Source organism: Pararge aegeria, chromosome 18 (assembly GCF_905163445.1).
Source record: "Pararge aegeria chromosome 18, ilParAegt1.1, whole genome shotgun sequence".
NCBI lineage: Eukaryota > Metazoa > Arthropoda > Insecta > Lepidoptera > Nymphalidae > Pararge > Pararge aegeria.
Window position 1 is genome coordinate 5880111 of NC_053197.1, and position 7678 is coordinate 5887788.

Consider the following 7678-nt stretch of genomic DNA (forward strand, 5'->3'; position numbering starts at 1 on the left):
ATTTTTTTTTTGTTGTCTTCAGAATTGTCATGAGAATGTTTATAAGTAAGAAAATTTTAAAAAAGTCTGCTAAAACGTTAAAAATTTCGATGATAATCGAAGTATTCCAATTAGTAGTAGTAGTTACTCATCACGAAATCTTGGGAACTATAGGACTTAGAAATGTGAAACTTGGTAGGAATATTACTTTCGTTATGTAGAGGTCAACTAAAAACGGATTTTAAGAAATTCATTCCCCAAAGGGGATTGCGGGGGCGTTAACAATGAACAATTCCCGTTTTTAAACTATAGCTCCTATAAATTCCAAATTTGGTAGGAATCTTCTGTAAGAGATGTAGAAATATTCTATGAACGAATTTTACGGTAGCTCACCCCACACGGGGTTGCGGGGGTGATTTAACAATGATTTTTTTTATTTTTTAAGCCGTAGCTCCTACAGGCTCCAAATTTAGCTAGAGTCGTCTATATGTGATGCAGAAATGATTTAAGAGCGGATTTTACAACAACCCACCGCCAAAAAAGATTGCGGTGGTGGGTGTTAAAATGTGAAATTTCTATTTCCAAACTGTAACCTCTATAGACTTTAAATTTGGTAGTAATCTTTTATTTGTCATGCAGAAATCATCTCAAATAGGATTTTACAAAATTCTATTTCCAATAGGGATTGGGGGGGTGGGTGTGAGAATGTTAAATTTATGTTTCCAAACTGTAACTTCTACAGACTCCAAATGATTATTTTTTAATTGTTTAAATAGAAAAGGTTAAAGTCAATTGTTTTTTTTTATTATTTAATTAATTTCATTTGTTTTTATATAACCTTATTAATTTTATGATAAAACTTCAGTTCATAAGCGGTTGAGAAGTGAAATAAAAATGTCAGACAGAGAAAGTATTGAAAGTTTATGTTTGTGTGCTGACTATGTGTTTGGTTCTAAAAACTGGTCTCATGAGATAAAAGCTCAAACTTTAGGTAAGTAATGATTTGTAAAATATATTGATATATAATTAAATTGTAAATTACAAATTTTTATTAATAATTTGACATTAACTATCAAAAGAATCAAGAAAGTCTTATATTGGATGTTTCACAACAGTCCGAATCACTTTAAGTGACAGAAGATTCCATGAAGGGATTGGTTGCTTTGAAGAATACGATAATATAAGTGAATTTTCCTTTGCAGAGATTAGAGAGGTGAATGTGCATAAAAAATAAAATAAAGTGATGATAAAGTTTAAGAGTTAATTATGAATGTAATAAAAATTATTTAAATTTATCTAGAAATCGTTAATTGACGGAATTTACAACGCTTTATTATACTTTCAAGAAATACGAACTTACTTTGAGAGAAAAGAACAAGAACGAATGATGCGTTTGGTTAAACAGGCTAAACAACAGCAGGAGTGGAAATTAAAAAGTAATTTTCTATTTGTTGATTAAGATACTTATATAAAACATAACAAATAAATTTAATTTAAATACAACCCCATCAGATGAAAAAAACATCGCGACGGAATCAACTGAGATAGAAGACGAAGAAGTCATAGAAGGAAGAGTAGGTGAAAAAGTGGATAAGGAGATATCTTTTAATAAGATATATATTAATTTATCATTTGTGATAATAAGTTTATTTATAAATCGAATATTAAATATTTATAAATTGCGTAAAAATAGTGAAATTATGGCGAAAAAAAGAAAAGCTCAAATTGGCCGATCGACACGTAAAACGAAGAGACAAAAAATAGTACGTTCACAACAATTTGTCGATGAAGCAATTGACGAAAATATTGTCAACAACAACGATATAAATAATGAAGAAATTAGAGAAAATAATATCAATGACAACAATAATAATAATAATAATGATGCAAGTAATATCAGAAACAACAATAACAATAATACTAATGATTCTAGACCATACAATCAATCTTCATGGGGAAGGCAAAAAAAAAATAGTGCATTTAATTATGACATAAGAATTAGTTATGAGAGTGATTCTACTTTCCATATTGGAAAGATGTCACTAATTTGCTCATATTGTTCTGCGTTACGGTGGAAAGATGAATGTTCTTCAATTTGTTGTTTGGGTGGAAAAGTATCTCTACCTCCAATTTTACAACCTCCTCAACCACTTTACAATTTAATAAAAGGATTACACACCAAGTCGAAACATTTTCTTGAAAATATACGGAGATATAATGCTGCTTTTCAAATGACGTCATTTAGAGCTTCTAAAAATTTTAATGATACATATATGCCTACGTTTAAAGTTCAAGGACCAGTTTATCATACTATTGGTAGTATTTATCCTGTTGAAGTAAATGAAGAAAAGTTTTTACAAGTTTAATTCATAGAAGACTTGAATCGTCAAGCTCAAACTAGATGTAACAATATTGATAATATTGACAACGATTTAATAACAAAACTTCAATTGATGCTTCATCAGAATAATATCTATGTACAAAATTTTAAATCGGCTATTGAATGTGTCCCACGCGATTGTGTTGATTTAAGAATTATTATACGATCAGATAAAAAACCTGTTGATCAACATACGCGAAGATATAATGCACCCACTTCAAATGAAGTTGCCGTATTAATGGTTGGGCAAGAATTTAATAAAAGAGACATCGTCCTTAATCTTCGTAACAATACTCTTCAACGTATAAATGAAATACACCGTTCTTATGATTGTTTACAATATCCTTTAATTTTTTGTTACGGAGATGACGGATATTCAATAGATATTCCACAAGTCAATCCTGTTTCTAGACAGCCAATTCAAAATAAAACTGTATCAGCTATGTCATTTTACGCTTTTAGAATTATGGTTCGGCATAATAACCACAATCATTTGCATTATTTTAGATCAGTATTTAGTCAATTTTTAGTCGATATGTATGCGAAAATTGAATCAGAGCGCTTAGCGTTTATACGAAATAATCAATCTAAATTACGCGCTGAAAATTATATTCATTTGCAAGATGCTCTAAGGAATGACGAAAATATAAATGAAATTGGAAAATTGGTAGTACAACCGTCTTCATTTACGGGAGGCTATTGTTATATGCATGAACGAACTCAAGATGGTATGGTTTATATTAGAACATTTGGAAAACCAGATTTGTTTATAACTTTTACTTGCAATCCAAAATGGAATGAAATTGCATGTGAACTTTTACCAGGACAAAAATCTCAAGATCGCCATGATATAATAGCAAGAGTATTTAGGTTAAAGGTAAAAAAATTAATTGATTTAATTACAAAAAAATATATATTCGGAGAAACATTAGCTCATATGTATACTGTTGAGTGGCAAAAACGTGGTCTTCCACATATACATATTTTGGTATGGCTGAAGGATAAAATAAAACCAGAACAGATTGATTCAGTAATTAGTGCAGAGTTTCCAAATCCAAATGAAGATCCAATTTTATTTGAAATTGTAAAAAGTAACATGATACACGGTCCATGTGGTCGAGTAAATCCGCAATCCCCATGTATGGCTGATGGAAAATGTACTAAAAAATATCCAAAACAATTGATTTGTGAAACTCAAAGTGGTGATGATAATTATCCAAAATATAGACGAAGGAGTCCATCTGATGGTGGCTTCACTGCAAAAATAGTAAAACGGAATGGTGAATTTGAAGTCGATAATGGATGGGTAGTGCCGTACAATCCCTTACTATCACGATTATGTAAAGCTCATGTTAATGTTGAGTACTGTAACTCTGCAAAGTCTGTTAAGTATATATGCAAGTACATGAATAAAGGAACTGACCAAGCAACTTATTCAGTTAGTAATGAAAATGATGAAATCCAAATTTTTCAATCGGGTCGATATATAAGTTCTTCAGAAGCTACTTGGAGAATACTAGGTTATCCAATACATGAAAGAAATCCAACAGTGTTTCATTTAGCAGTTCATTTGGACAATGGTCAAAGAGTTTATTTCAATCCGACAAACATACAAAATTTGGCAATACCTCCTCCGAAAACTACATTGACTGAATTTTTTAATCTATGTTCTAGAGATGATTTTGCTAGAACTTTATTATACTGTGAAGTACCTTTTTATTATACTTGGAGTTCCCATGAATTTCACCGCCGAAAAAACGGTAAAAATATTCCTAATTATCCAGGAATAAAAAAAAGTTCTGCATTAGGTAGAGTTTACACTGTCCACCCAAATAATTTTGAATGTTAATGCTTAAGAATGTTACTTCATCACATACGTGGGCCTACATCTTTTGAATCATTAAGAACTGTTAATGGTCAAGTATATGAAACTTACCAATCTGCCTGTGCTGCACTTAAATTATTAGAAAATGACAATCATTGGCATCAAACATTAGAAGAAGCTGCTGTATTATTTTGTATTGCCATTTCATTTAAGGAATTTATTTGTTATTATCTTAGGATTTTGCCATGTTGCTGAGCCGATCCAACTGTGGTTAAAATACAAAGATGCAATGGCTGAAGATATATTATATCGCTTCAGACAACATAAAAATGATAATGAACTCGACTTTAATGATGACATTTACAACGAAGCTCTAATATTAATTGAAGATCAATTATTCTCAATAACTGGGAAAACATTGAAAGAATTTAATTTTGCATCACCCGTAAGATCAAACAGACTACATTTACAAGGCAGTTATCACAGAGAAACTAATTATAATATTGAAGATTTATTAAACTCCATCAATGAAGATGAACCAAAATTAACCGATCAACAACAGAACGTTTATACTAAAATTTTAGAAAGTATAAATGAAAAGCAAGGTAAATTGTTTTTTTTAGATGCTCCTGGAGGAACCGGAAAAACATTTCTACTAAATTTATTGTTGGCTAAAGTAAGAATAAACGGAAATATTGCACTAGCTGTTGCAAGTTCAGGAATAGCTGCTACTTTATTGACCGGTGGAAGAACCGCACATTCTTTATTTAAATTACCATTAAATTTAAATCTTGATCAATCTCCAATTTGTAATATAAGTAAACAAAGTGATGCTGCGAAAGAATGCTCTGTTATCGTATGGGATGAATGTACTATGTCACATAAAAGAGCTCTAGAAGTAGTAAATAGAACAATGAAAGATATAAGAAATGATCAACGTGAAATGGGTGGTATAACACTTGTATTAGCAGGTGATTTTCGACAGACATTGCCTGTTGTCAAACGAGGTACTAGAGCCGATGAAGTTAATGCGTGTTTGAAATCTTCTAATTTATGGCCAAAATTCGATCAGTTATCATTATCAACAAATATGAGAGTTCATTTATATGGCGATTTAAACGCCGAAGAATTTTCCAGTATGCTTTTGAAAATTGGCAACGGAAATGTAGAAGAAGAAAATGGTAAAATTAAAATACCTACCGGTATTGGTACAATGGTATCAAATTTAAATGAATTAATAAAAAACGTCTATCCTGATGTGAAAAATTTAAAAACAAAATCAACTACTTGGTTAAGCGAAAGATCAATTTTAACATCAATGAATGATCATGCGTCTAGAATAAATGATATGATTTTGAGTTTATATGAAGAAGAAGAGAAGATTTATTCATCTATTGACACGGTAGTCGAACAAGATGATGCTATCAACTTTCCCGTAGAATTTTTGAATTCTCTGAATCCACCTGGAATGTCGAATCATATTTTGAAACTTAAAATCGGAGCACCAATTATGCTTATTAGAAATTTTAGCTCTCCAAAATTTTGCAATGGAACTCGCTTACAAGTGATATCATTAAAGCAAAATATTATTGAAGCTAAAATTATCACAGGATGGATCAGGTGACATTATTTTTATACCCCGTATACCAATCATTTGTACTGATTATGAATTTCAATTTAAACGTATTCAATTTCCGATTCGAGTATGTTTTGCAATTACAATCAATAAGTCTCAAGGTCAAACATTGAAAATAGCAGGTGTAGATTTATCAATTGAATGTTTTTCTCATGGTCAACTTTACGTTGCGTTTTCTAGAGTTGGAAATGCTGAAAATTTGTTTATTTTAGCAGAAGGAAATACGACAAGAAACAGAGTATACAAAGAAGTATTAGTATAGTCCTCTTTAACTTAAATATAGTATGCTTGGTAATTTTATGTAATTCTAAGTAACGGTAAATTACTAGAAGATAGATCAACTTTTAATAGTACTGAATCAATATTTTTGAATAAAGAGAAATATGTTTTCTTTGTACGTTATAATATTAATAAATAAAGTCCTTATCATTTGAATTAAGTGGTATTTATTTATTTATAAAAAAAAATAATAAATAGCATGAACATTTTATACAAAAAAAAAAAAAACACCAAAGCTATACTTAATTTATGCTTTTTCCGATAAATAAAAATTCATTTTTTAATAATGATAATAATAATAATACACAGTGAGAAAAGAATACAACTTATTCCTATGTAGAATGGTAACCATTACCATGTTACATAGTATTGAAAATTTTTGTGAGAGCCCTGTGTAAATTTGCTAATATAAATTTTAGAAATTGTGATAAAAATATAAACAATTACTCATTCGATGTCGAATTAAATTCGGAAAATAACGTTGTTGTTTATTTATTTTGCGTTGATAAAGAAGAAATAACGTTTACTAATACTTAGTTATACGGTTATAATGTTCGTTGCAACGATAAACATGAAGTTAATAAATAAACAAAAAAAGAATTGAATGGTTACTAGGTTCATTGTTTTTTGCTATTAAAAAAAAAAATAAGCAAATAAACTTTTAGACCATTGATCTGTCATCAACGCTACTATCAACATCAACGCTACTATCAACATCAACTTCATGAATTTTCAACGGCCACCATTTTTCCGGCAAGGGCGTCGTTATGAGTATGTCTTTTTTATAGTTTTTAATTGAATTTAAAATCTTTTTTGTTTATTTTATAAATTATTGATAATTTTTTTTTCAGTTTCACTGGGTACGTTCAGGAGCTTTTCGGGTACCGTGAATTACTTTTTACCGACAATTTTTCATTTGGCATCCGTGATCGGTCTGGAGATCATGTTATAATGATTGTCGATAATCAACATGAGCTTGAGTCGATTATAGAAATAAATCAGGTAAAAAAAAAAAGTTTGTGGTTAAACGTACTCTCTGCTCACCGTATTGGTCCGCATTGGTCATACGTTTAACCATTTCCATTAAAACATTTTATGATATTTCTTTTTCAAATATCATATCGCGTTACAGATGCCATCTGGAACTTAATATAATAATTTTTTTTTTTTTTCTTTTTGAAGGTGCTGATAGTTCCCGCGGTCTGCCAGTATGGTCGGAGCTTTGATGTCGGTCAAAATTACTCGCCCTTTGAATTTCGAGTTTTCACTTTCAACTCCGTTATGTTAACGAGTATGTTTTACGTCCCGGCAAACTCAACTTACGAGCGACGAGTCGTCGAATGTGAGATGGAGGAAGATTAATACTCATTTCTCCATGAATCGGACCATTTCTATTGGATAATTTTTCCATTTATTCTTTGTTTTGTTGTTCATCAACATTTATTTTTATTATACAGCAAACACAGACTCATCCCAATACAAACACAGACTCATCACAATAGACGACGAGGGAAACGCAGAGGGAGGAGAAGAAGAAGTACAGAACACCATAATATAGATACATAGAAGGGGGTGTAGA